The 26,741-nt window shown below is 46.3% G+C and overlaps 19 non-coding genes and 2 pseudogenes across 19 annotated transcripts in view; all 21 read left to right on the plus strand.

Moving 5' to 3' along the window:
* The first annotated feature begins 330 nt into the window (after positions 1-330).
* Positions 331-449, plus strand: LOC125732657 (5S ribosomal RNA). The gene has a single exon (XR_007392030.1). It is a non-coding gene; the product is annotated as a 5S ribosomal RNA (ribosomal RNA).
* A 1,079-nt stretch (positions 450-1,528) lies between these two features.
* LOC125732658 (5S ribosomal RNA) lies at positions 1,529-1,647 on the plus strand. Its single transcript, XR_007392031.1, has one exon. It is a non-coding gene; the product is annotated as a 5S ribosomal RNA (ribosomal RNA).
* Positions 1,648-5,052: 3,405 nt separating this feature from the next.
* LOC125733278 (5S ribosomal RNA) lies at positions 5,053-5,171 on the plus strand. Its single transcript, XR_007392627.1, has one exon. It is a non-coding gene; the product is annotated as a 5S ribosomal RNA (ribosomal RNA).
* Positions 5,172-6,249: 1,078 nt separating this feature from the next.
* On the plus strand, positions 6,250-6,368 carry LOC125733280 (5S ribosomal RNA). Its single transcript, XR_007392629.1, has one exon. It is a non-coding gene; the product is annotated as a 5S ribosomal RNA (ribosomal RNA).
* Positions 6,369-7,442: 1,074 nt separating this feature from the next.
* Positions 7,443-7,561, plus strand: LOC125736191 (5S ribosomal RNA). The gene has a single exon (XR_007395476.1). It is a non-coding gene; the product is annotated as a 5S ribosomal RNA (ribosomal RNA).
* A 1,079-nt stretch (positions 7,562-8,640) lies between these two features.
* LOC125735411 (5S ribosomal RNA) lies at positions 8,641-8,759 on the plus strand. Its single transcript, XR_007394707.1, has one exon. It is a non-coding gene; the product is annotated as a 5S ribosomal RNA (ribosomal RNA).
* Positions 8,760-9,835: 1,076 nt separating this feature from the next.
* LOC125736118 (5S ribosomal RNA) lies at positions 9,836-9,954 on the plus strand. The gene has a single exon (XR_007395401.1). It is a non-coding gene; the product is annotated as a 5S ribosomal RNA (ribosomal RNA).
* A 1,082-nt stretch (positions 9,955-11,036) lies between these two features.
* Positions 11,037-11,155, plus strand: LOC125734003 (5S ribosomal RNA). The gene has a single exon (XR_007393333.1). It is a non-coding gene; the product is annotated as a 5S ribosomal RNA (ribosomal RNA).
* Positions 11,156-12,242: 1,087 nt separating this feature from the next.
* Positions 12,243-12,361, plus strand: LOC125734242 (5S ribosomal RNA). The gene has a single exon (XR_007393562.1). It is a non-coding gene; the product is annotated as a 5S ribosomal RNA (ribosomal RNA).
* A 1,078-nt stretch (positions 12,362-13,439) lies between these two features.
* Positions 13,440-13,558, plus strand: LOC125732402 (5S ribosomal RNA). The gene has a single exon (XR_007391783.1). It is a non-coding gene; the product is annotated as a 5S ribosomal RNA (ribosomal RNA).
* Positions 13,559-14,633: 1,075 nt separating this feature from the next.
* LOC125736119 (5S ribosomal RNA) lies at positions 14,634-14,752 on the plus strand. The gene has a single exon (XR_007395402.1). It is a non-coding gene; the product is annotated as a 5S ribosomal RNA (ribosomal RNA).
* A 1,082-nt stretch (positions 14,753-15,834) lies between these two features.
* Positions 15,835-15,953, plus strand: LOC125734004 (5S ribosomal RNA). The gene has a single exon (XR_007393334.1). It is a non-coding gene; the product is annotated as a 5S ribosomal RNA (ribosomal RNA).
* A 1,087-nt stretch (positions 15,954-17,040) lies between these two features.
* On the plus strand, positions 17,041-17,159 carry LOC125734243 (5S ribosomal RNA). Its single transcript, XR_007393563.1, has one exon. It is a non-coding gene; the product is annotated as a 5S ribosomal RNA (ribosomal RNA).
* Positions 17,160-18,237: 1,078 nt separating this feature from the next.
* LOC125732404 (5S ribosomal RNA) lies at positions 18,238-18,356 on the plus strand. The gene has a single exon (XR_007391785.1). It is a non-coding gene; the product is annotated as a 5S ribosomal RNA (ribosomal RNA).
* Positions 18,357-19,433: 1,077 nt separating this feature from the next.
* Positions 19,434-19,552, plus strand: LOC125733446 (5S ribosomal RNA). Its single transcript, XR_007392792.1, has one exon. It is a non-coding gene; the product is annotated as a 5S ribosomal RNA (ribosomal RNA).
* A 1,080-nt stretch (positions 19,553-20,632) lies between these two features.
* Positions 20,633-20,751, plus strand: LOC125733914 (5S ribosomal RNA). Its single transcript, XR_007393246.1, has one exon. It is a non-coding gene; the product is annotated as a 5S ribosomal RNA (ribosomal RNA).
* Positions 20,752-21,831: 1,080 nt separating this feature from the next.
* LOC125731654 (5S ribosomal RNA) lies at positions 21,832-21,950 on the plus strand (annotated as a pseudogene).
* Positions 21,951-23,029: 1,079 nt separating this feature from the next.
* On the plus strand, positions 23,030-23,148 carry LOC125736679 (5S ribosomal RNA). The gene has a single exon (XR_007395953.1). It is a non-coding gene; the product is annotated as a 5S ribosomal RNA (ribosomal RNA).
* Positions 23,149-24,230: 1,082 nt separating this feature from the next.
* Positions 24,231-24,349, plus strand: LOC125731655 (5S ribosomal RNA; annotated as a pseudogene).
* A 1,079-nt stretch (positions 24,350-25,428) lies between these two features.
* LOC125736680 (5S ribosomal RNA) lies at positions 25,429-25,547 on the plus strand. Its single transcript, XR_007395954.1, has one exon. It is a non-coding gene; the product is annotated as a 5S ribosomal RNA (ribosomal RNA).
* A 1,081-nt stretch (positions 25,548-26,628) lies between these two features.
* Positions 26,629-26,741, plus strand: part of LOC125733266 (5S ribosomal RNA) — a 119-nt gene continuing 6 nt past the window's right edge. The window contains exon 1 of the ribosomal RNA XR_007392616.1: positions 26,629-26,741. This exon is cut by the window's right edge and continues 6 nt beyond it. This is a non-coding gene — a ribosomal RNA (5S ribosomal RNA).

Consider the following 26,741-nt stretch of genomic DNA (forward strand, 5'->3'; position numbering starts at 1 on the left):
ACAGAGGGTCGTTAAGAGAAGCCTGCATGCAGTAGGCAAATGAGTAATGTTTGCCGGCGGGGGACGTGCGGCGATTAACCTGTGCGGTAGTGTAAAGGAGTTAAAAAGAAGGAAGTGTGCGGATGCGGAAAGAATGGAATAATTGTGGTAGGCTGCCGGCTGAGTAGTTTGGTGAATGTTTGGTGTGGGTCCGGCGCTGCCGATTGGATGGTGGTGCTGCAGTGTGAGTCAGATAAAAAAAAAAAAAAAACCAGGAGTAGGATCCAATGGGACTAACTGGCATGTATAGAGGCGTGTAATGCAAAAGGGCTGTTTTTGATAGCGTCTCTCGCTTATGGCCATACCACCCTGAACACGCCCGATCTCATCCGATCTCGGAAGCCAAGCAGGGTAGGGTCTGGTTAGTACTTGGATGGGAGACCTCCTGGGAATACCAGGTGCTGTAAGCTTTTCTCACTTTTACTTTATACAGGGGGCGCTCCACTTCACGATTAATTTAAATCTATCACTCCCCTTCCATTTTACTATTTTATATATATATATATATTTTTCTCTCATTCATAAAGGCAGCTTTTACACACCGTTTTACTCTAAATACTTCCTGGTAATTCTAGGTGCTGTAAGCTGTTCGTGCCTTTATTCCACCAGGGCGCGATCTTCTCACAAACTTGAAGACTGTCACTCCCCATTCACGTTTTACAACTTATTGTTAATGATAAAGAGACAGCTTTTTACACACAGTTTTAAACAAAGTACTGATATTATTCCTCTTCAACTGACCGCTTTGTTTTCTATGCAAAAACCACTTCGCCACAGAAGACTCGATATTATTGGCATAGCAAGTTCTGCTCTTCTCCTTTCAAAACTTGCTAAAAGCTGTATTTAAAAGAACAGATTGGCCGGGGTAATTCACACCCTTCAATGCCAGCTTAATGTTTAGGTTAGTGGGAATCACAGAGGAATTAGGGATGGAAACTTCTTTGCTGGTGGTAGAAGCGGTCTGGTGAATTTTTAGAGAGAAGAGGCCGTCGATGTTTGAATGTAGAACATTGTTCTGGCTGCAGCCTGCAGTATGGACTTGTTGGTGTGTGTAGCTCCCAGTGTTCTGACAGCGCGACGTTTTGGGGAAGCATGTGATTCAGCAGCTACCAGTGGGCTTCGTGCGGCGGAGATTTTGTGGCTGTTAGCGGAGTTGATAACAGAGGGTCGTTAAGAGAAGCCTGCATGCAGTAGGCAAAGGAGTAATGTTTGCCGGCGGGGGACGTGCGGCGATTAACCTGTGTGGTAGTGAAAAGGAGTTAAAAAGAAGGAAGTGTGCGGATGCGGAAAGAATGGAATAATTGTGGTAGGCTGCCGGCTGAGTAGTTTGGTGAATGTTTGGTGTGGGTCCGGCGCTGCCGATTGGATGGTGGGGCTGCAGTGTGAGTCAGATAAAAAAAAAAAAATAACCAGGAGTAGGATCCAATGGGACTAACTGGCATGTATAGAGGCGTGTAATGCAAAAGGGCTGTTTTTGGTCGCGTCTTTCGCTTATGGCCATACCACCCTGAACACGCCCGATCTCATCCGATCTCGGAAGCCAAGCAGGGTAGGGTCTGGTTAGTACTTGGATGGGAGACCTCCTGGGAATACCAGGTGCTGTAAGCTTTTCTCACTTTTACTTTATACAGGGGGCGCTCCACTTCACGATTAATTTAAATCTATCACTCCCCTTCCATTTTACTATTTTATATATATATATATATTTTTCTCTCATTCATAAAGGCAGCTTTTACACACCGTTTTACTCTAAATACTTCCTGGTAATTCTAGGTGCTGTAAGCTGTTCGTGCCTTTATTCCACCAGGGCGCGATCTTCTCACAAACTTGAAGACTGTCACTCCCCATTCACGTTTTACAACTTATTGTTAATGATAAAGAGACAGCTTTTTACACACAGTTTTAAACAAAGTACTGATATTATTCCTCTTCAACTGACCGCTTTGTTTTCTATGCAAAAACCACTTCGCCACAGAAGACTCGATATTATTGGCATAGCAAGTTCTGCTCTTCTCCTTTCAAAACTTGCTAAAAGCTGTATTTAAAAGAACAGATTGGCCGGGGTAATTCACACCCTTCAATGCCAGCTTAATGTTTAGGTTAGTGGGAATCACAGAGGAATTAGGGATGGAAACTTCTTTGCTGGTGGTAGAAGCGGTCTGGTGAATTTTTAGAGAGAAGAGGCCGTCGATGTTTGAATGTAGAAAATTGTTCTGGCTGCAGCCTGCAGTATGGACTTGTTGGTGTGTGTAGCTCCCAGTGTTCTGACAGCGCGACGTTTTGGGGAAGCATGTGATTCAGCAGCTACCAGTGGGCTTCGTGCGGCGGAGATTTTGTGGCTGTTAGCGGAGTTGATAACAGAGGGTCGTTAAGAGAAGCCTGCATGCAGTAGGCAAAGGAGTAATGTTTGCCGGCGGGGGACGTGCGGCGATTAACCTGTGCGGTAGTGAAAAGGAGTTAAAAAGAAGGAAGTGTGCGGATGCTGTCACGGGACGTGGTGCGCGAGCGCGGAGGAGAGCGGCGAAGGTGCGGAAGGAGGAAGCAGGCAGGCAGGATACGGGACGAACGGGGTTTAATTGGGAATACGAGGATCTCACGCACACAAACATCCATGAACATCAATGACAGACAAAGCAAACTGGGGAGACCAGGACTTAAATACACGGAACAAGGCAGCAGGAAACAAGACATGACTGGGCAGGATCAGGAAATCACACGTGGGTAATTAGGGGGCGTGGCACACACGAGGAGCGGACGAGCCGGGCATGACAGAACCCCCCCCCCAAAGGCGCGCTACACCGGGCGCGCCAAGGAAGGGGGCGACGGACGGGACGAGGCAGAACAGGACCTGGAAAACAAGAACAGAATTAACGCACGACGGGGAACAGGACCGAAGCACAAAACAAGGCAAGAGACAGAACATAGGACAGGAGCAGACAAAGGGCCGGGAAAGCGGAGAGACAGATCAGAAAGGGAGACACAGAGGGAACAGGCGGGACAAAAGGACCGGGAGTGAACGGAGGGAAGCCAGAGGGAGAAGGAGGAACACAAGGAGCGAAGGGACGAGGGACAAAGGCGGAAGGAGGAGAAAAGACAGGCGGGACAGAGACGGGAAAGAAGGGAGAGAAGGAGGGGGAAGGAAGGGGAGCCCGAGGGAGCCCCAGCGGGCGACGGGCGGCAGCCGGAGGGGCCGCAGGCGGCCGGGAGGCCGGAGCCGGAGGGGATCGAGAAGGGGCAGAGGAGACAGGGCGAGGGACCCGCGGAGGGGCCAGGGAGGGAGCAGGAGGGAGCACCAGGGAAGGGGACGAGGGAGCTGGAAGGGGCCAGGGCGATTGCACGGAGGAGGGGGGAGCCGCAGCAGGCGGCGATGTCCGGGGGAGGGCCGGAGGTAGGGGCCCCGCAGGCGACCGACCAGGACCCGGAGAGGGGAGCGAGGCAGGGCGACGAGGCACCGGAGAGGGACCCGCAGGCGACAGCCGACCCGGAGGGCCAGGACCCGCAGGCGCCAACCGAGCCCCAGCGCAGGCGAGGCAGGGCGAGCCAGGGGGCAGGGCGGGCGGGACCCCAGCCCTGCGTCTGTGTCCCCTCCCTTTACGGGACACAGACATGACCCCAGGTCGGGGTCGAGTTCGCCGGGGCGAGGGAGAAACTGTCACAGGGGGAGAAGGGACAGGAGCGCGGTCAGGAGCTGCAGGTGGCTGCAGTGGGGGCGCCTGGACAGGAACAGGAGCGCGGTCCAGAACAGGAGCGCGGTCAGGAACAGGAGCTGGCTGCAGTGGGGGCGCCTGCCCGGGAGCTGCAGCAGGCGGCTGCAGAGGGGGCGCCTCTGCAGGAACTGGAGCGCGGTCAGGAACAGGAGGTGGCTGCAGTGGGGGCGCCGGCCCGGGAGCGGGGTCCGCCGGCAATGACGGCTGCACGGGAGCGGGGTCCGCCGGCAATGGCGGCTGCACGGGAGCGGGGTCCGCCGGCAATGGCGGCTGCACGGGAGCGGGGTCCGCCGGCAATGGCGGCTGCGCGGGAGCGCAAGCCGCAGGTGGAGGAAGCTGCGCAGATCTACCGGACAGCGGCGATGGCTGCTCCGGCTGCGCAGGTTGCAGAGGCTGGCGCTGCGCTGATAGCGCAGGCAGAACTGGCACGTCCTGGGAGGGGGAGACGGGCGCGGTCCTCTTCGGGACCCGGGGTATCGAGTCCCTTACGGCCCTAATACCTCCCCAATTAGCCAGGTATTCGGGCCGGTGATTATACCGGTACAGGGGCGGTAGTTCATCCGGAGCGAACGGCTCCAGCTCGGGATACGAGAAAGGAATGTCCTCCTCGTCGCTGCTGGAAGCCCCGACTCTCACCATGAAGTGGACTCCCCTATGGAACGGGTCAGGGACGGAGCCCTGGACGAGCCCCTCTCTCTCGTCCTCAGCGAAAGACCAGGAGTCGGCGAGGGAGCATGTGCCCAGTCGGATGGGCTCAGGCAGGGGCTTCCTTCTCCTCTGCTTCCTCCTTTTCTTCTGGTCCGTCATTCTGTCACGGGACGTGGTGCGCGAGCGCGGAGGAGAGCGGCGAAGGTGCGGAAGGAGGAAGCAGGCAGGCAGGATACAGGACGAACGGGGTTTAATTGGGAATACGAGGATCTCACGCACACAAACATCCATGAACATCAATGACAGACAAAGCAAACTGGGGAGACCACGACTTAAATACACGGAACAAGGCAGCAGGAAACAAGACACGACTGGGCAGGATCAGGAAATCACACGTGGGTAATTAGGGGGCGTGGCACACACGAGGAGCGGACGAGCCGGGCATGACAGATGCGGAAAGAATGGAATAATTGTGGTAGGCTGCCGGCTGAGTAGTTTGGTGAATGTTTGGTGTGGGTCCGGCGCTGCCGATTGGATGGTGGGGCTGCAGTGTGAGTCAGATAAAAAAAAAAAAAAAAACAGGAGTAGGATCCAATGGGACTAACTGGCATGTATAGACGCGTGTAATGCAAAAGGGCTGTTTTTGGTAGCATCTCTCGCTTACAGCCATACCACCCTGAACACGCCCGATCTCGTCTGATCTCGGAAGCTAAGCAGGGTAGGATCTGGTTAGTACTTGGATGGGAGACCACCTGGGAATACCAGGTGCTGTAAGCTTTTCTCACTTTTACTTTATACAGGGGGCGCTCCACTTCACGATTAATTTAAATCTATCACTCCCCTTCCATTTTACTATTTTATATATATATATTTTTTTTTTCTCTCATTCCTAAAGGCAGCTTTTAGAAACCGTTTTACTCTAAATACTTCCTGGTAATTCTAGGTGCTGTAAGCTGTTCGTGCCTTTATTCCACCAGGGCGCGATCTTCTCACAAACTTGAAGACTGTCACTCCCCATTCACGTTTTACAACTTATTGTTAATGATAAAGAGACAGCTTTTTACACACAGTTTTAAACAAAGTACTGATATTATTCCTCTTCAACTCACCGCTTTGTTTTCTATGCAAAAACCACTTCGCCACAGAAGACTCGATATTATTGGCATAGCAAGTTCTGCTCTTCTCCTTTCAAAACTTGCTAAAAGCTGTATTTAAAAGAACAGATTGGCCGGGGTAATTCACACCCTTCAATGCCAGCTTAATGTTTAGGTTAGTGGGAATCACAGAGGAATTAGGGATGGAAACTTCTTTGCTGGTGGTAGAAGCGGTCTGGTGAATTTTTAGAGAGAAGAGGCCGTCGATGTTTGAATGTAGAAAATTGTTCTGGCTGCAGCCTGCAGTATGGACTTGTTGGTGTGTGTAGCTCCCAGTGTTCTGACAGCGCGACGTTTTGGGGAAGCATGTGATTCAGCAGCTACCAGTGGGCTTCGTGCGGCGGAGATTTTGTGGCTGTTAGCGGAGTTGATAACAGAGGGTCGTTAAGAGAAGCCTGCATGCAGTAGGCAAAGGAGTAATGTTTGCCGGCGGGGGACGTGCGGCGATTAACCTGTGCGGTAGTGAAAAGGAGTTAAAAAGAAGGAAGTGTGCGGATGCGGAAAGAATGGAATAATTGTGGTAGGCTGCCGGCTGAGTAGTTTGGTGAATGTTTGGTGTGGGTCCGGCGCTGCCGATTGGATGGTGGGGCTGCAGTGTGAGTCAGATAAAAAAAAAAAAGAACATTAGTAGTATCCAATGGGACCAACTGGCATGTATAGACGCGTGTAATGCAAAAGGGCTGTTTTTGGTAGCATCTCTCGCTTACAGCCATACCACCCTGAACACGCCCGATCTCGTCTGATCTCGGAAGCTAAGCAGGGTAGGATCTGGTTAGTACTTGGATGGGAGACCACCTGGGAATACCAGGTGCTGTAAGCTTTTCTCACTTTTACTTTATACAGGGGGCGCTCCACTTCACGATTAATTTAAATCTATCACTCCCCTTCCATTTTACTATTTTATATATATTTTTTTTTTCTCTCTTTCATAAAGCCAGCTTTTAGAAACCGTTTTACTCTAAATACTTCCTGGTAATTCTAGGTGCTGTAAGCTGTTCGTGCCTTTATTCCACCAGGGCGCGATCTTCTCACAAACTTGAAGACTGTCACTCCCCATTCACGTTTTACAACTTATTGTTAATGATAAAGAGACAGCTTTTTACACACAGTTTTAAACAAAGTACTGATATTATTCCTCTTCAACTCACCGCTTTGTTTTCTATGCAAAAACCACTTCGCCACAGAAGACTCGATATTATTGGCATAGCAAGTTCTGCTCTTCTCCTTTCAAAACTTGCTAAAAGCTGTATTTAAAAGAACAGATTGGCCGGGGTAATTCACACCCTTCAATGCCAGCTTAATGTTTAGGTTAGTGGGAATCACAGAGGAATTAGGGATGGAAACTTCTTTGCTGGTGGTAGAAGCGGTCTGGTGAATTTTTAGAGAGAAGAGGCCGTCGATGTTTGAATGTAGAAAATTGTTCTGGCTGCAGCCTGCAGTATGGACTTGTTGGTGTGTGTAGCTCCCAGTGTTCTGACAGCGCGACGTTTTGGGGAAGCATGTGATTCAGCAGCTACCAGTGGGCTTCGTGCGGCGGAGATTTTGTGGCTGTTAGCGGAGTTGATAACAGAGGGTCGTTAAGAGAAGCCTGCATGCAGTAGGCAAAGGAGTAATGTTTGCCGGCGGGGGACGTGCGGCGATTAACCTGTGCGGTAGTGAAAAGGAGTTAAAAAGAAGGAAGTGTGCGGATGCGGAAAGAATGGAATAATTGTGGTAGGCTGCCGGCTGAGTAGTTTGGTGAATGTTTGGTGTGGGTCCGGCGCTGCCGATTGGATGGTGGGGCTGCAGTGTGAGTCAGATAAAAAAAAAAAAGAACATTAGTAGTATCCAATGGGACCAACTGGCATGTATAGAGGCGTGTAATGCAAAAGGGCTGTTTTTGGTAGCATCTCTCGCTTACGGCCATACCACCCTGAACACGCCTGATCTCGTCTGATCTTGGAAGCTAAGCAGGGTAGGGTCTGGTTAGTACATGGATGGGAGACCACCTGGGAATACCAGGTGCTGTAAGCTTTTCTCACTTTTACTTTATACAGGGGGCGCTCCACTTCACGATTAATTTAAATCTATCACTCCCCTTCCATTTTACTATTTTATATATATATATTTTTTTTTCTCTCATTCATAAAGGCAGCTTTTAGAAACCGTTTTACTCTAAATACTTCCTGGTAATTCTAGGTGCTGTAAGCTGTTCGTGCCTTTATTCCACCAGGGCGCGATCTTCTCACAAACTTGAAGACTGTCACTCCCCATTCACGTTTTACAACTTATTGTTAATGATAAAGAGACAGCTTTTTACACACAGTTTTAAACAAAGTACTGATATTATTCCTCTTCAACTGACCGCTTTGTTTTCTATGCAAAAACCACTTCGCCACAGAAGACTCGATATTATTGGCATAGCAAGTTCTGCTCTTCTCCTTTCAAAACTTGCTAAAAGCTGTATTTAAAAGAACAGATTGGCCGGGGTAATTCACACCCTTCAATGCCAGCTTAATGTTTAGGTTAGTGGGAATCACAGAGGAATTAGGGATGGAAACTTCTTTGCTGGTGGTAGAAGCGGTCTGGTGAATTTTTAGAGAGAAGAGGCCGTCGATGTTTGAATGTAGAAAATTGTTCTGGCTGCAGCCTGCAGTATGGACTTGTTGGTGTGTGTAGCTCCCAGTGTTCTGACAGCGCGACGTTTTGGGGAAGCATGTGATTCAGCAGCTACCAGTGGGCTTCGTGCGGCGGAGATTTTGTGGCTGTTAGCGGAGTTGATAACAGAGGGTCGTTAAGAGAAGCCTGCATGCAGTAGGCAAAGGAGTAATGTTTGCCGGCGGGGGACGTGCGGCGATTAACCTGTGCGGTAGTGAAAAGGAGTTAAAAAGAAGGAAGTGTGCAGATGCGGAAAGAATGGAATAATTGTGGTAGGCTGCCGGCTGAGTAGTTTGGTGAATGTTTGGTGTGGATCCGGCGCTGCCGATTGGATGGTGGGGCTGCAGTGTGAGTCAGATAAAAAAAAAAATAAATCCAGGAGTAGGATCCAATGGGACTAACTGGCATGTATAGACGCGTGTAATGCAAAAGGGCTGTTTTTGGTAGCATCTCTCGCTTACGGCGATACCACCCTGAACACGCCCGATCTTGTCTGATCTCGGAAGCCAAGCAGGGTAGGGTCTGGTTAGTACTTGGATGGGAGACCTCCTGGGAATACCAGGTGCTGTAAGCCTTTCTCACTTTTACTTTATACAGGGGGCGCTCCACTTCACGATTAATTTAAATCTATCACTCCCCTTCCATTTTACTATTTTATATATATATATTTTTTTTTTCTCTCATTCCTAAAGGCAGCTTTTAGAAACCGTTTTACTCTAAATACTTCCTGGTAATTCTAGGTGCTGTAAGCTGTTCGTGCCTTTATTCCACCAGGGCGCGATCTTCTCACAAACTTGAAGACTGTCACTCCCCATTCACGTTTTACAACTTATTGTTAATGATAAAGAGACAGCTTTTTACACACAGTTTTAAACAAAGTACTGATATTATTCCTCTTCAACTGACCGCTTTGTTTTCTATGCAAAAACCACTTCGCCACAGAAGACTCGATATTATTGGCATGGCAAGTTCTGCTCTTCTCCTTTCAAAACTTGCTAAAAGCTGTATTTAAAAGAACAGATTGGCCGGGGTAATTCACACCCTTCAATGCCAGCTTAATGTTTAGGTTAGTGGGAATCACAGAGGAATTAGGGATGGAAACTTCTTTGCTGGTGGTAGAAGCGGTCTGGTGAATTTTTAGAGAGAAGAGGCCGTCGATGTTTGAATGTAGAAAATTGTTCTGGCTGCAGCCTGCAGTATGGACTTGTTGGTGTGTGTAGCTCCCAGTGTTCTGACAGTGCGACGTTTTGTTGAAGCATGTGATTCAGCAGCTACCAGTGGGCTTTGTGCGGCGGAGATTTTGTGGCTGTTAGCGGAGTTGATAACAGAGGGTCGTTAAGAGAAGCCTACATGCAGTAGGCAAAGGAGTAATGTTTGCCGGCGGGGGACGTGCGGCGATTAACCTGTGCGGTAGTGAAAAGGAGTTAAAAAGAAGGAAGTGTGCGGATGCGGAAAGAATGGAATAATTGTGGTAGGCTGCCGGCTGAGTAGGTTGGTGAATGTTTGGTGTGGGTCCGGCGCTGCCGATTGGATGGTGGGGCTGCAGTGTGAGTCAGATAAAAAAAAAAAAACAGGAGTAGGATCCAATGGGACTAACTGGCATGTATAGACGCGTGTAATGCAAAAGGGCTGTTTTTGGTAGCATCTCTCGCTTATGGCCGTACCACCCTGAACACGCCTGATCTCGTCTGATCTCGGAAGCAAAGCAGGGTAGGGTCTGGTTAGTACTTGGATGGGAGACCACCTGGGAATACCAGGTGCTGTAAGCTTTTCTCACTTTTACTTTATACAGGGGGCGCTCCACTTCACGATTAATTTAAATCTATCACTCCCCTTCCATTTTACTATTTTATATATATATATATATTTTTTTTCTCTTATTCCTAAAGGCAGCTTTTAGAAACCGTTTTACTCTAAATACTTCCTGGTAATTCTAGGTGCTGTAAGCTGTTCGTGCCTTTATTCCACCAGGGCGCGATCTTCTCACAAACTTGAAGACTGTCACTCCCCATTCACGTTTTACAACTTATTGTTAATGATAAAGAGACAGCTTTTTACACACAGTTTTAAACAAAGTACTGATATTATTCCTCTTCAACTGACCGCTTTGTTTTCTATGCAAAAACCACTTCGCCACAGAAGACTCGATATTATTGGCATAGCAAGTTCTGCTCTTCTCCTTTCAAAACTTGCTAAAAGCTGTATTTAAAAGAACAGATTGGCCGGGGTAATTCACACCCTTCAATGCCAGCTTAATGTTTAGGTTAGTGGGAATCACAGAGGAATTAGGGATGGAAACTTCTTTGCTGGTGGTAGAAGCGGTCTGGTGAATTTTTAGAGAGAAGAGGCCGTCGATGTTTGAATGTAGAAAATTGTTCTGGCTGCAGCCTGCAGTATGGACTTGTTGGTGTGTGTAGCTGCCAGTGTTCTGACAGCACGACGTTTTGGGGAAGCATGTGATTCAGCAGCTACCAGTGGGCTTCGTGCGGCGGAGATTTTGTGGCTGTTAGCGGAGTTGATAACAGAGGATCGTTAAGAGAAGCCTACATGCAGTAGGCAAAGGAGTAATGTTTGCCGGCGGGGGACGTGCGGCGATTAACCTGTGCGGTAGTGAAAAGGAGTTAAAAAGAAGGAAGTGTGCGGATGCGGAAAGAATGGAATAATTGTGGTAGGCTGCCGGCTGAGTAGTTTGGTGAATGTTTGGTGTGGGTCCGGCGCTGCCGATTGGATGGTGGGGCTGCAGTGTGAGTCAGATAAAAAAAAAAAAAAAACCAGGAGTAGGATCCAATGGGACTAACTGGCATGTATAGACGCGTGTAATACAAAAGGGCTGTTTTTGGTAGCATCTCTCGCTTACGGCCATACCACCCTGAACACGCCTGATCTCGTCTGATCTCGGAAGCCAAGCAGGGTAGGGTCTGGTTAGTACTTGGGTGGGAGACCTCCTGGGAATACCAGGTGCTGTAAGCCTTTCTCACTTTTACTTTATACAGGGGGCGCTCCACTTCACGATTAATTTAAATCTATCACTCCCCTTCCATTTTACTATTTTATATATATATATATATATTTTTTTTTTTCTCTCATTCATAAAGGCAGCTTTTAGAAACCGTTTTACTCTAAATACTTCCTGGTAATTCTAGGTGCTGTAAGCTGTTCGTGCCTTTATTCCACCAGGGCGCGATCTTCTCACAAACTTGAAGACTGTCACTCCCCATTCACGTTTTACAACTTATTGTTAATGATGAAGAGACAGCTTTTTACACACAGTTTTAAACAAAGTACTGATATTATTCCTCTTCAACTGACCGCTTTGTTTTCTATGCAAAAACCACTTCGCCACAGAAGACTCGATATTATTGGCATAGCAAGTTCTGCTCTTCTCCTTTCAAAACTTGCTAAAAGCTGTATTTAAAAGAACAGATTGGCCGGGGTAATTCACACCCTTCAATGCCAGCTTAATGTTTAGGTTAGTGGGAATCACAGAGGAATTAAGGATGGAAACTTCTTTGCTGGTGGTAGAAGCGGTCTGGTGAATTTTTAGAGAGAAGAGGCCGTCGATGTTTGAATGTAGAAAATTGTTCTGGCTGCAGCCTGCAGTATGGACTTGTTGGTGTGTGTAGCTCCCAGTGTTCTGACAGCACGACGTTTTGGGGAAGCATGTGATTCAGCAGCTACCAGTGGGCTTCGTGCGGCGGAGATTTTGTGGCTGTTAGCGGAGTTGATAACAGAGGGTCGTTAAGAGAAGCCTACATGCAGTAGGCATAGGAGTAATGTTTGCCGGCGGGGGACGTGCGGCGAATAACCTGTGCGGTAGTGAAAAGGAGTTAAAAAGAAGGAAGTGTGCGGATGCGGAAAGAATGGAATAATTGTGGTAGGCTGCCGGCTGAGTAGTTTGGTGAATGTTTGGTGTGGGTCCGGCGCTGCCGATTGGATGGTGGGGCTGCAGTGTGAGTCAGATAAAAAAAAAAAAAAAACCAGGAGTAGGATCCAATGGGACTAACTGGCATGTATAGACGCGTGTAATGCAAAAGGGCTGTTTTTGGTAGCATCTCTCGCTTACGGCCATACCACCCTGAACACGCCCGATCTCGTCTGATCTCGGAAGCCAAGCAGGGTAGGGTCTGGTTAGTACTTGGATGGGAGACCACCTGGGAATAGCAGGTGCTGTAAGCCTTTCTCACTTTTACTTTATACAGGGGGCGCTCAACTTCACGATTAATTTAAATCTATCACTCCCCTTCCATTTTACTATTTTATATATATATATATTTTTTTTCTCTCATTCATAAAGGCAGCTTTTAGAAACCGTTTTACTCTAAATACTTCCTGGTAATTCTAGGTGCTGTAAGCTGTTCGTGCCTTTATTCCACCAGGGCGCGATCTTCTCACAAACTTGAAGACTGTCACTCCCCATTCACGTTTTACAACTTATTGTTAATGATAAAGAGACAGCTTTTTACACACAGTTTTAAACAAAGTACTGATATTATTCCTCTTCAACTGACCGCTTTGTTTTCTATGCAAAAACCACTTCGCCACAGAAGACTCGATATTATTGGCATAGCAAGTTCTGCTCTTCTCCTTTCAAAACTTGCTAAAAGCTGTATTTAAAAGAACAGATTGGCCGGGGTAATTCACACCCTTCAATGCCAGCTTAATGTTTAGGTTAGTGGGAATCACAGAGGAATTAGGGATGGAAACTTCTTTGCTGGTGGTAGAAGCGGTCTGGTGAATTTTTAGAGAGAAGAGGCCGTCGATGTTTGAATGTAGAAAATTGTTCTGGCTGCAGCCTGCAGTATGGACTTGTTGGTGTGTGTAGCTCCCAGTGTTCTGACAGCGCGACGTTTTGGGGAAGCATGTGATTCAGCAGCTACCAGTGGGCTTCGTGCGGAGGAGATTTTGTGGCTGTTAGCGGAGTTGATAACAGAGGGTCGTTAAGAGAAGCCTGAATGCAGTAGGCAAAGGAGTAATGTTTGCCGGCGGGGGACGTGCGGCGATTAACCTGTGCGGTAGTGAAAAGGAGTTAAAAAGAAGGAAGTGTGCGGATGCGGAAAGAATGGAATAATTGTGGTAGGCTGCCGGCTGAGTAGTTTAGTGAATGTTTGGTGTGGGTCCGGCGCTGCCGATTGGATGGTGGGGCTGCAGTGTGAGTCAGATAAAAAAAAAAAAAACCAGGAGTAGGATCGAATGGGACTAACTGGCATGTATAGACGCGTGTAATGCAAAAGGGCTGTTTTTGGTAGCATCTCTCGCTTACGGCCATACCACCCTGAACACGCCCGATCTCGTCTGATCTCGGAAGCCAAGCAGGGTAGGGTCTGGTTAGTACTTGGATGGGAGACCTCCTGGGAATACCAGGTGCTGTAAGCCTTTCTCACTTTTACTTTATACAAGGGGCGCTCCACTTCACGATTAATTTAAATCTATCACTCCCCTTCCATTTTACTATTTTATATATATATATATATTTTTCTCTCATTCATAAAGGCAGCTTTTAGAAACCGTTTTACTCTAAATACTTCCTGGTAATTCTAGGTGCTGTAAGCTGTTCGTGCCTTTATTCCACCAGGGCGCGATCTTCTCACCAACTTGAAGACTGTCACTCCCCATTCACGTTTTACAACTTATTGTTAATGATAAAGAGACAGCTTTTTACACACAGTTTTAAACAAAGTACTGATATTATTCCTCTTCAACTGACCGCTTTGTTTTCTATGCAAAAACCACTTCGCCACAGAAGACTCGATATTATTGGCATAGCAAGTTCTGCTCTTCTCCTTTCAAAACTTGCTAAAAGCTGTATTTAAAAGAACAGATTGGCCGGGGTAATTCACACCCTTCAATGCCAGCTTAATGTTTAGGTTAGTGGGAATCACAGAGGAATTAGGGATGGAAACTTCTTTGCTGGTGGTAGAAGCGGTCTGGTGAATTTTTAGAGAGAAGAGGCCGTCGATGTTTGAATGTAGAAAATTGTTCTGGCTGCAGCCTGCAGTATGGACTTGTTGGTGTGTGTAGCTCCCAGTGTTCTGACAGCGCGACGTTTTGGGGAAGCATGTGATTCAGCAGCTACCAGTGGGCTTCGTGCGGCGGAGATTTTGTGGCTGTTAGCGGAGTTGATAACAGAGGGTCGTTAAGAGAAGCCTACATGCAGTAGGCAAAGGAGTAATGTTTGCCGGCGGGGGACGTGCGGCGATTAACCTGTGCGGTAGTGAAAAGGAGTTAAAAAGAAGGAAGTGTGCGGATGCGGAAAGAATGGAATAATTGTGGTAGGCTGCCGGCTGAGTAGGTTGGTGAATGTTTGGTGTGGGTCCGGCGCTGCCGATTGGATGGTGGGGCTGCAGTGTGAGTCAGATAAAAAAAAAAAAACAGGAGTAGGATCCAATGGGACTAACTGGCATGTATAGACGCGTGTAATGCAAAAGGGCTGTTTTTGGTAGCATCTCTCGCTTATGGCCGTACCACCCTGAACACGCCTGATCTCGTCTGATCTCGGAAGCAAAGCAGGGTAGGGTCTGGTTAGTACTTGGATGGGAGACCACCTGGGAATACCAGGTGCTGTAAGCTTTTCTCACTTTTACTTTATACAGGGGGCGCTCCACTTCACGATTAATTTAAATCTATCACTCCCCTTCCATTTTACTATTTTATATATATATATATTTTTTTTTTCTCTTATTCCTAAAGGCAGCTTTTAGAAACCGTTTTACTCTAAATACTTCCTGGTAATTCTAGGTGCTGTAAGCTGTTCGTGCCTTTATTCCACCAGGGCGCGATCTTCTCACAAACTTGAAGACTGTCACTCCCCATTCACGTTTTACAACTTATTGTTAATGATAAAGAGACAGCTTTTTACACACAGTTTTAAACAAAGTACTGATATTATTCCTCTTCAACTGACCGCTTTGTTTTCTATGCAAAAACCACTTCGCCACAGAAGACTCGATATTATTGGCATAGCAAGTTCTGCTCTTCTCCTTTCAAAACTTGCTAAAAGCTGTATTTAAAAGAACAGATTGGCCGGGGTAATTCACACCCTTCAATGCCAGCTTAATGTTTAGGTTAGTGGGAATCACAGAGGAATTAGGGATGGAAACTTCTTTGCTGGTGGTAGAAGCGGTCTGGTGAATTTTTAGAGAGAAGAGGCCGTCGATGTTTGAATGTAGAAAATTGTTCTGGCTGCAGCCTGCAGTATGGACTTGTTGGTGTGTGTAGCTGCCAGTGTTCTGACAGCACGACGTTTTGGGGAAGCATGTGATTCAGCAGCTACCAGTGGGCTTCGTGCGGCGGAGATTTTGTGGCTGTTAGCGGAGTTGATAACAGAGGATCGTTAAGAGAAGCCTACATGCAGTAGGCAAAGGAGTAATGTTTGCCGGCGGGGGACGTGCGGCGATTAACCTGTGCGGTAGTGAAAAGGAGTTAAAAAGAAGGAAGTGTGCGGATGCGGAAAGAATGGAATAATTGTGGTAGGCTGCCGGCTGAGTAGTTTGGTGAATGTTTGGTGTGGGTCCGGCGCTGCCGATTGGATGGTGGGGCTGCAGTGTGAGTCAGATAAAAAAAAAAAAAAAACCAGGAGTAGGATCCAATGGGACTAACTGGCATGTATAGACGCGTGTAATACAAAAGGGCTGTTTTTGGTAGCATCTCTCGCTTACGGCCATACCACCCTGAACACGCCTGATCTCGTCTGATCTCGGAAGCCAAGCAGGGTAGGGTCTGGTTAGTACTTGGGTGGGAGACCTCCTGGGAATACCAGGTGCTGTAAGCCTTTCTCACTTTTACTTTATACAGGGGGCGCTCCACTTCACGATTAATTTAAATCTATCACTCCCCTTCCATTTTACTATTTTATATATATATATATATATTTTTTTTTTTCTCTCATTCATAAAGGCAGCTTTTAGAAACCGTTTTACTCTAAATACTTCCTGGTAATTCTAGGTGCTGTAAGCTGTTCGTGCCTTTATTCCACCAGGGCGCGATCTTCTCACAAACTTGAAGACTGTCACTCCCCATTCACGTTTTACAACTTATTGTTAATGATAAAGAGACAGCTTTTTACACACAGTTTTAAACAAAGTACTGATATTATTCCTCTTCAACTGACCGCTTTGTTTTCTATGCAAAAACCACTTCGCCACAGAAGACTCGATATTATTGGCATAGCAAGTTCTGCTCTTCTCCTTTCAAAACTTGCTAAAAGCTGTATTTAAAAGAACAGATTGGCCGGGGTAATTCACACCCTTCAATGCCAGCTTAATGTTTAGGTTAGTGGGAATCACAGAGGAATTAAGGATGGAAACTTCTTTGCTGGTGGTAGAAGCGGTCTGGTGAATTTTTAGAGAGAAGAGGCCGTCGATGTTTGAATGTAGAAAATTGTTCTGGCTGCAGCCTGCAGTATGGACTTGTTGGTGTGTGTAGCTCCCAGTGTTCTGACAGCACGACGTTTTGGGGAAGCATGTGATTCAGCAGCTACCAGTGGGCTTCGTGCGGCGGAGATTTTGTGGCTGTTAGCGGAGTTGATAACAGAGGGTCGTTAAGAGAAGCCTACATGCAGTAGGCATAGGAGTAATGTTTGCCGGCGGGGGACGTGCGGCGAATAACCTGTGCGGTAGTGAAAAGGAGTTAAAAAGAAGGAAGTGTGCGGATGCGGAAAGAATGGAATAATTGTGGTAGGCTGCCGGCTGAGTAGTTTGGTGAATGTTTGGTGTGGGTCCGGCGCTGCCGATTGGATGGTGGGGCTGCAGTGTGAGTCAGATAAAAAAAAAAAAAAAACCAGGAGTAGGATCCAATGGGACTAACTGGCATGTATAGACGCGTGTAATGCAAAAGGGCTGTTTTTGGTAGCATCTCTCGCTTACGGCCATACCACCCTGAACACGCCCGATCTCGTCTGATCTCGGAAGCCAAGCAGGGTAGGGTCTGGTTAGTACTTGGATGGGAGACCACCTGGGAATAGCAGGTGCTGTAAGCCTTTCTCACTTTTACTTTATACAGGGGGCGCTCAACTTCACGATTAATTTAAATCTATCACTCCCCTTCCATTTTACTATTTTATATATATATATATTTTTTTTCTCTCATTCATAAAGGCAGCTTTTAGAAACCGTTTTACTCTAAATACTTCCTGGTAATTCTAGGTGCTGTAAGCTGTTCGTGCCTTTATTCCACCAGGGCGCGATCTTCTCACAAACTTGAAGACTGTCACTCCCCATTCACGTTTTACAACTTATTGTTAATGATAAAGAGACAGCTTTTTACACACAGTTTTAAACAAAGTACTGATATTATTCCTCTTCAACTGACCGCTTTGTTTTCTATGCAAAAACCACTTCGCCACAGAAGACTCGATATTATTGGCATAGCAAGTTCTGCTCTTCTCCTTTCAAAACTTGCTAAAAGCTGTATTTAAAAGAACAGATTGGCCGGGGTAATTCACACCCTTCAATGCCAGCTTAATGTTTAGGTTAGTGGGAATCACAGAGGAATTAGGGATGGAAACTTCTTTGCTGGTGGTAGAAGCGGTCTGGTGAATTTTTAGAGAGAAGAGGCCGTCGATGTTTGAATGTAGAAAATTGTTCTGGCTGCAGCCTGCAGTATGGACTTGTTGGTGTGTGTAGCTCCCAGTGTTCTGACAGCGCGACGTTTTGGGGAAGCATGTGATTCAGCAGCTACCAGTGGGCTTCGTGCGGAGGAGATTTTGTAGCTGTTAGCGGAGTTGATAACAGAGGGTCGTTAAGAGAAGCCTGAATGCAGTAGGCAAAGGAGTAATGTTTGCCGGCGGGGGACGTGCGGCGATTAACCTGTGCGGTAGTGAAAAGGAGTTAAAAAGAAGGAAGTGTGCGGATGCGGAAAGAATGGAATAATTGTGGTAGGCTGCCGGCTGAGTAGTTTAGTGAATGTTTGGTGTGGGTCCGGCGCTGCCGATTGGATGGTGGGGCTGCAGTGTGAGTCAGATAAAAAAAAAAAAAACCAGGAGTAGGATCGAATGGGACTAACTGGCATGTATAGACGCGTGTAATGCAAAAGGGCTGTTTTTGGTAGCATCTCTCGCTTACGGCCATACCACCCTGAACACGCCCGATCTCGTCTGATCTCGGAAGCCAAGCAGGGTAGGGTCTGGTTAGTACTTGGATGGGAGACCTCCTGGGAATACCAGGTGCTGTAAGCCTTTCTCACTTTTACTTTATACAAGGGGCGCTCCACTTCACGATTAATTTAAATCTATCACTCCCCTTCCATTTTACTATTTTATATATATATATATATTTTTCTCTCATTCATAAAGGCAGCTTTTAGAAACCGTTTTACTCTAAATACTTCCTGGTAATTCTAGGTGCTGTAAGCTGTTCGTGCCTTTATTCCACCAGGGCGCGATCTTCTCACCAACTTGAAGACTGTCACTCCCCATTCACGTTTTACAACTTATTGTTAATGATAAAGAGACAGCTTTTTACACACAGTTTTAAACAAAGTACTGATATTATTCCTCTTCAACTGACCGCTTTGTTTTCTATGCAAAAACCACTTCGCCACAGAAGACTCGATATTATTGGCATAGCAAGTTCTGCTCTTCTCCTTTCAAAACTTGCTAAAAGCTGTATTTAAAAGAACAGATTGGCCGGGGTAATTCACACCCTTCAATGCCAGCTTAATGTTTAGGTTAGTGGGAATCACAGAGGAATTAGGGATGGAAACTTCTTTGCTGGTGGTAGAAGCGGTCTGGTGAATTTTTAGAGAGAAGAGGCCGTCGATGTTTGAATGTAGAAAATTGTTCTGGCTGCAGCCTGCAGTATGGACTTGTTGGTGTGTGTAGCTCCCAGTGTTCTGACAGCGCGACGTTTTGGGGAAGCATGTGATTCAGCAGCTACCAGTGGGCTTCGTGCGGCGGAGATTTTGTGGCTGTTAGCGGAGTTGATAACAGAGGGTCGTTAAGAGAAGCCTGCATGCGGTAGGCAAAGGAGTAATGTTTGCCGGCGGGGGACGTGCGGCGATTAACCTGTGCGGTAGTGAAAAGGAGTTAAAAAGAAGGAAGTGTGCGGATGCGGGAAGAATGGAATAATTGTGGTAGGCTGCCGGCTGAGTAGTTTGGTGAATGTTTGGTGTGGGTCCGGCGCTGCCGATTGGATGGTGGGGCTGCAGTGTGAGTCAGATAAAAAAAAAAAAAACCAGGAGTAGGATCCAATGGGACTAACTGGCATGTATAGATGCGTGTAATGCAAAAGGGCTGTTTTTGGTAGCGTCTCTCGCTTACGGCCATACCACCCTGAACACGCCCGATCTCATCTGATCTCGGAAACTAAGCAGGGTAGGGTCTGGTTAGTACTTGGATGGGAGACCACCTGGGAATACCAGGTGCTGTAAGCTTTTCTCACTTTTACTTTATACAGGGGGCGCTCCACTTCACGATTAATTTAAATCTATCACTCCCCTTCCATTTTACTATTTTATATATATATATATATTTTTTTCTCTCATTCATAAAGGCAGCTTTTAGAAACCGTTTTACTCTAAATACTTCCTGGTAATTCTAGGTGCTGTAAGCTGTTCGTGCCTTTATTCCACCAGGGCGCGATCTTCTCACAAACTTGAAGACTGTCACTCCATATTCACGTTTTACAACTTATTGTTAATGATAAAGAGACAGCTTTTTACACACAGTTTTAAACAAAGTACTGATATTATTCCTCTTCAACTCACCGCTTTGTTTTCTATGCAAAAACCACTTCGCCACAGAAGACTCGATATTATTGGCATAGCAAGTTCTGCTCTTCTCCTTTCAAAACTTGCTAAAAGCTGTATTTAAAAGAACAGATTGGCCGGGGTAATTCACACCCTTCAATGCCAGCTTAATGTTTAGGTTAGTGGGAATCACAGAGGAATTAGGGATGGAAACTTCTTTGCTGGTGGTAGAAGCGGTCTGGTGAATTTTTAGAGAGAAGAGGCCGTCGATGTTTGAATTTAGAAAATTGTTCTGGCTGCAGCCTGCAGTATGGACTTGTTGGTGTGTGTAGCTCCCAGTGTTCTGACAGCGCGACGTTTTGGGGAAGCATGTGATTCAGCAGCTACCAGTGGGCTTCGTGCGGCGGAGATTTTGTGGCTGTTAGCGGAGTTGATAACAGAGGGTCGTTAAGAGAAGCCTACATGCAGTAGGCAAAGGAGTAATGTTTGCCGGCGGGGGACGTGCGGCGATTAACCTGTGCGGTAGTGAAAAGGAGTTAAAAAAAAGGAAGTGTGCGGATGCGGAAAGAATGGAATAATTGTGGTAGGCTGCTGGCTGAGTAGTTTGGTGAATGTTTGGTGTGGGTCCAGCGCTGCCGATTGGATGGTGGGGCTGCAGTGTGAGTCAGATAAAAAAAAAAAAAAAACAGGAGTAGGATCCAATGGGACTAACTGGCATGTATAGACGCGTGTAATGCAAAAGGGCTGGTTTTGGTAGCATCTCTCGCTTACGGCCGTACCACCCTGAACACGCCCGATCTCATCTGATCTCGGAAGCTAAGCAGGGTAGGGTCTGGTTAGTACTTGGATGGGAGACCACCTGGGAATAACAGGTGCTGTAAGCTTTTCTCACTTTTACTTTATACAGGGGGCGCTCCACTTCACGATTAATTTAAATCTATCACTCCCCTTCCATTTTACTATTTTATATATATATATTTTTTTTTTCTCTCATTCATAAAGGCAGCTTTTAGAAACCGTTTTACTCTAAATACTTCCTGGTAATTCTAGGTGCTGTAAGCTGTTCGTGCCTTTATTCCACCAGGGCGCGATCTTCTCACCAACTTGAAGACTGTCACTCCCCATTCACGTTTTACAACTTAGTGTTAATGATAAAGAGACAGCTTTTTACACACAGTTTTAAACAAAGTACTGATATTATTCCTCTTCAACTGACCGCTTTGTTTTCTATGCAAAAACCACTTCGCCACAGAAGACTCGATATTATTGGCATAGCAAGTTCTGCTCTTCTCCTTTCAAAACTTGCTAAAAGCTGTATTTAAAAGAACAGATTAGCCGGGGTAATTCACACCCTTCAATGCCAGCTTAATGTTTAGGTTAGTGGGAATCACAGAGGAATTAGGGATGGAAACTTCTTTGCTGGTGGTAGAAGCGGTCTGGTGAATTTTTAGAGAGAAGAGGCCGTCGATGTTTGAATGTAGAAAATTGTTCTGGCTGCAGCCTGCAGTATGGACTTGTTGGTGTGTGTAGCTCCCAGTGTTCTGACAGCGCGACGTTTTGGGGAAGCATGTGATTCAGCAGCTACCAGTGGGCTTCGTGCGGCGGAGATTTTTTGTGGCTGTTAGCGGAGTTGATAACAGAGGGTCGTTAAAAGAAGCCTGCATGCGGTAGGCAAAGGAGTAATGTTTGCCGGCGGGGGACGTGCGGCGATTAACCTGTGCGGTAGTGAAAAGGAGTTAAAGAGAAGGAAGTGTGCGGATGCAGAAAGAATGGAATAATTGTGGTAGGCTGCCGGCTGAGTAGTTTGGTGAATGTTTGGTGTGGGTCCGGCGCTGCCGATTGGATGGTGGGGCTGCAGTGTGAGTCAGATAAAAAAAAAAAAAAACATTAGTAGGATCCAATGGGACCAACTGGCATGTATAGAGGCGTGTAATGCAAAAGGGCTGTTTTTGGTAGCATCTCTCGCTTACGGCCATACCACCCTGAACACGCCCGATCTTGTCTGATCTTGGAAGCTAAGCAAGGTAAGGTCTGGTTAGTACTTGGATGGGAGACCACCTGGGAATACCAAGTGCTGTAAGCTTTTCTCACTTTTACTTTATACAGGGGGCGCTCCACTTCACGATTAATTTAAATCTATCACTCCCCTTCCATTTTACTATTTTATATATATATATATATTTTTTTCTCTCATTCATAAAGGCAGCTTTTACACACCGTTTTACTCTAAATACTGCCTGGTAATTCTAGGTGCTGTAAGGTGTTCGTGCCTTTATTCCACCAGGGCACGATCTTCTCACAAACTTGAAAACTGTCACTCCACATTCACGTTTTACAACTTATTGTTAATAATAAAGAGACAGCCTTTTACACACAGTTTTAAACAAAGTACTGATACAATTCTTCTTCAACTCACCGCTTTGTTTTCTATGCAAAAACCACTTCACCACAGAATATTCGATATTATTGGCATATTATCTGCTCTTCTCCTCCTTTCAAAACTTGCTAAAAGCTGTATTTAAAAGAGCAGGTTGGCCGGGGTAATTCACACCCTTCAATGCCAGATTAATGTTTAGGTTAGTGGGAATCACAGAGGAATTAGGGATGGAAACTTCTTTGCTGGTGGTAGAAGCGGTCTGGTGAATTTTTAGAGAGAAGAGGCCGTCGATGTTTGAATGTAGAAAATTGTTCTGGCTGCAGCCTGCAGTATGGACTTGTTGGTGCGTGTAGCTCCCAGTGTTCTGACAGCGCGACGTTTTGGGGAAGCATGTGATTCAGCAGCTACCAGAGGGCTTCGTGCGGCGGAGATTTTGTGGCTGTTAGCGGAGTTGATAGCAGAGGGTCGTTAAGAGAAGCCTGCATGCGGTAGGCAAAGGAGTAATGTTTGCCGGCGGGGGACGTGCGGCGATTAACCTGTGCGGTAGTGAAAATGACTTAAAGAGAAGGAAGTGTGCGGATGCGGAAAGAATGGAATAATTGTGGTAGGGTGCCGGCTGAGTAGTTTGGTGAATGTTTGGTGTGGGTCCGGCGCTGCCGATTGGATGGTGGTGCTGCAGTGTGAGTCAGATTAAAAAAAAAAAAAACAGGTGTAGGATCCAATGGGACTAACTGGCATGTATAGACGCGTGTAATGCAAAAGAGCTGTTTTTGGTAGTGTCTCTCGCTTACGGCCGTACCACCCTGAACACACCCGATCTCGTCCGATCTCGGAAGTTAAGCAGCGTAAGGTCTGGTTAGTACTTGGAAGGGAGACCACCTGGGAATACCAGGTGCTGTAAGCTTTTCTCACTTTTACTTTATACAGGGGGCGCTCCACTTCACGATTAATTTAAATCTATCACTCCCCTTCCATTTTACTATTTTATATATATATATATTTTTTTTTTCTCTCTTTCATAAAGCCAGCTTTTAGAAACCGTTTTACTCTAAATACTTCCTGGTAATTCTAGGTGCTGTAAGCTGTTCGTGCCTTTATTCCACCAGGGCGCGATCTTCTCACAAACTTGAAGACTGTCACTCCCCATTCACGTTTTACAACTTATTGTTAATGATAAAGAGACAGCTTTTTACACACAGTTTTAAAGAAAGTACTGATATTATTCCTCTTCAACTGACCGCTTTGTTTTCTATGCAAAAACCACTTCGCCACAGAAGACTCGATATTATTGGCATAGCAAGTTCTGCTCTTCTCCTTTCAAAACTTGCTAAAAGCTGTATTTAAAAGAACAGATTAGCCGGGGTAATTCACACCCTTCAATGCCAGCTTAATGTTTAGGTTAGTGGGAATCACAGAGGAATTAGGGATGGAAACTTCTTTGCTGGTGGTAGAAGCGGTCTGGTGAATTTTTAGAGAGAAGAGGCCGTCGATGTTTGAATGTAGAAAATTGTTCTGGCTGCAGCCTGCAGTATGGACTTGTTGGTGTGTGTAGCTCCCAGTGTTCTGACAGCGCGACGTTTTGGGGAAGCATGTGATTCAGCAGCTACCAGTGGGCTTCGTGCGGCGGAGATTTTTTGTGGCTGTTAGCGGAGTTGATAACAGAGGGTCGTTAAAAGAAGCCTGCATGCGGTAGGCAAAGGAGTAATGTTTGCCGGCGGGGGACGTGCGGCGATTAACCTGTGCGGTAGTGAAAAGGAGTTAAAGAGAAGGAAGTGTGCGGATGCAGAAAGAATGGAATAATTGTGGTAGGCTGCCGGCTGAGTAGTTTGGTGAATGTTTGGTGTGGGTCCGGCGCTGCCGATTGGATGGTGGGGCTGCAGTGTGAGTCAGATAAAAAAAAAAAAAAACATTAGTAGGATCCAATGGGACCAACTGGCATGTATAGAGGCGTGTAATGCAAAAGGGCTGTTTTTGGTAGCATCTCTCGCTTACGGCCATACCACCCTGAACACGCCCGATCTTGTCTGATCTTGGAAGCTAAGCAAGGTAAGGTCTGGTTAGTACTTGGATGGGAGACCACCTGGGAATACCAAGTGCTGTAAGCTTTTCTCACTTTTACTTTATACAGGGGGCGCTCCACTTCACGATTAATTTAAATCTATCACTCCCCTTCCATTTTACTATTTTATATATATATATATATTTTTTTCTCTCATTCATAAAGGCAGCTTTTACACACCGTTTTACTCTAAATACTGCCTGGTAATTCTAGGTGCTGTAAGGTGTTCGTGCCTTTATTCCACCAGGGCACGATCTTCTCACAAACTTGAAAACTGTCACTCCACATTCACGTTTTACAACTTATTGTTAATAATAAAGAGACAGCCTTTTACACACAGTTTTAAACAAAGTACTGATACAATTCTTCTTCAACTCACCGCTTTGTTTTCTATGCAAAAACCACTTCACCACAGAATATTCGATATTATTGGCATATTATCTGCTCTTCTCCTCCTTTCAAAACTTGCTAAAAGCTGTATTTAAAAGAGCAGGTTGGCCGGGGTAATTCACACCCTTCAATGCCAGATTAATGTTTAGGTTAGTGGGAATCACAGAGGAATTAGGGATGGAAACTTCTTTGCTGGTGGTAGAAGCGGTCTGGTGAATTTTTAGAGAGAAGAGGCCGTCGATGTTTGAATGTAGAAAATTGTTCTGGCTGCAGCCTGCAGTATGGACTTGTTGGTGCGTGTAGCTCCCAGTGTTCTGACAGCGCGACGTTTTGGGGAAGCATGTGATTCAGCAGCTACCAGAGGGCTTCGTGCGGCGGAGATTTTGTGGCTGTTAGCGGAGTTGATAGCAGAGGGTCGTTAAGAGAAGCCTGCATGCGGTAGGCAAAGGAGTAATGTTTGCCGGCGGGGGACGTGCGGCGATTAACCTGTGCGGTAGTGAAAATGACTTAAAGAGAAGGAAGTGTGCGGATGCGGAAAGAATGGAATAATTGTGGTAGGGTGCCGGCTGAGTAGTTTGGTGAATGTTTGGTGTGGGTCCGGCGCTGCCGATTGGATGGTGGTGCTGCAGTGTGAGTCAGATTAAAAAAAAAAAAAACAGGTGTAGGATCCAATGGGACTAACTGGCATGTATAGACGCGTGTAATGCAAAAGAGCTGTTTTTGGTAGTGTCTCTCGCTTACGGCCGTACCACCCTGAACACACCCGATCTCGTCCGATCTCGGAAGTTAAGCAGCGTAAGGTCTGGTTAGTACTTGGAAGGGAGACCACCTGGGAATACCAGGTGCTGTAAGCTTTTCTCACTTTTACTTTATACAGGGGGCGCTCCACTTCACGATTAATTTAAATCTATCACTCCCCTTCCATTTTACTATTTTATATATATATATATTTTTTTTTTCTCTCTTTCATAAAGCCAGCTTTTAGAAACCGTTTTACTCTAAATACTTCCTGGTAATTCTAGGTGCTGTAAGCTGTTCGTGCCTTTATTCCACCAGGGCGCGATCTTCTCACAAACTTGAAGACTGTCACTCCCCATTCACGTTTTACAACTTATTGTTAATGATAAAGAGACAGCTTTTTACACACAGTTTTAAAGAAAGTACTGATATTATTCCTCTTCAACTGACCGCTTTGTTTTCTATGCAAAAACCACTTCGCCACAGAAGACTCGATATTATTGGCATAGCAAGTTCTGCTCTTCTCCTTTCAAAACTTGCTAAAAGCTGTATTTAAAAGAACAGATTGGCCGGGGTAATTCACACCCTTCAATGCCAGCTTAATGTTTAGGTTAGTGGGAATCACAGAGGAATTAGGGATGGAAACTTCTTTGCTGGTGGTAGAAGCGGTCTGGTGAATTTTTAGAGAGAAGAGGCCGTCGATGTTTGAATGTAGAAAATTGTTCTGGCTGCAGCCTGCAGTATGGACTTGTTGGTGTGTGTAGCTCCCAGTGTTCTGACAGCGCGACGTTTTGGGGAAGCATGTGATTCAGCAGCTACCAGTGGGCTTCGTGCGGCGGAGATTTTGTGGCTGTTAGCGGAGTTGATAACAGAGGGTCGTTAAGAGAAGCCTGCATGCAGTAGGCAAAGGAGTAATGTTTGCCGGCGGGGGACGTGCGGCGATTAACCTGTGCAGTACTGAAAAGGAGTTAAAAAGAAGGAAGTGTGCGAATGCGGAAAGAATGGAATAATTGTGGTAGGCTGCCGGCTGAGTAGTTTGGTGAATGTTTGGTGTGGGTCCGGCGCTGCCGATTGGATGGTGGGGCTGCAGTGTGAGTCAGATAAAAAAAAAAAAAAACCCGGAGTAGGATCCAATGGGACTAACTGGCATGTATAGACGCGTGTAATGCAAAAGGGCTGTTTTTGGTAGCATCTCTCGCTTGCGGCCATACCACCCTGAACACGCCCGATCTCGTTTGATCTCGGAAGCTAAGCAGGGTAGGGTCTGGTTAGTACTTGGATGGGAGACCTCCTGGGAATACCAGGTGCTG

This window comes from Brienomyrus brachyistius, chromosome 2, assembly GCF_023856365.1.
Source record: "Brienomyrus brachyistius isolate T26 chromosome 2, BBRACH_0.4, whole genome shotgun sequence".
NCBI classification, from domain to species: Eukaryota; Metazoa; Chordata; class Actinopteri; order Osteoglossiformes; family Mormyridae; genus Brienomyrus; species Brienomyrus brachyistius.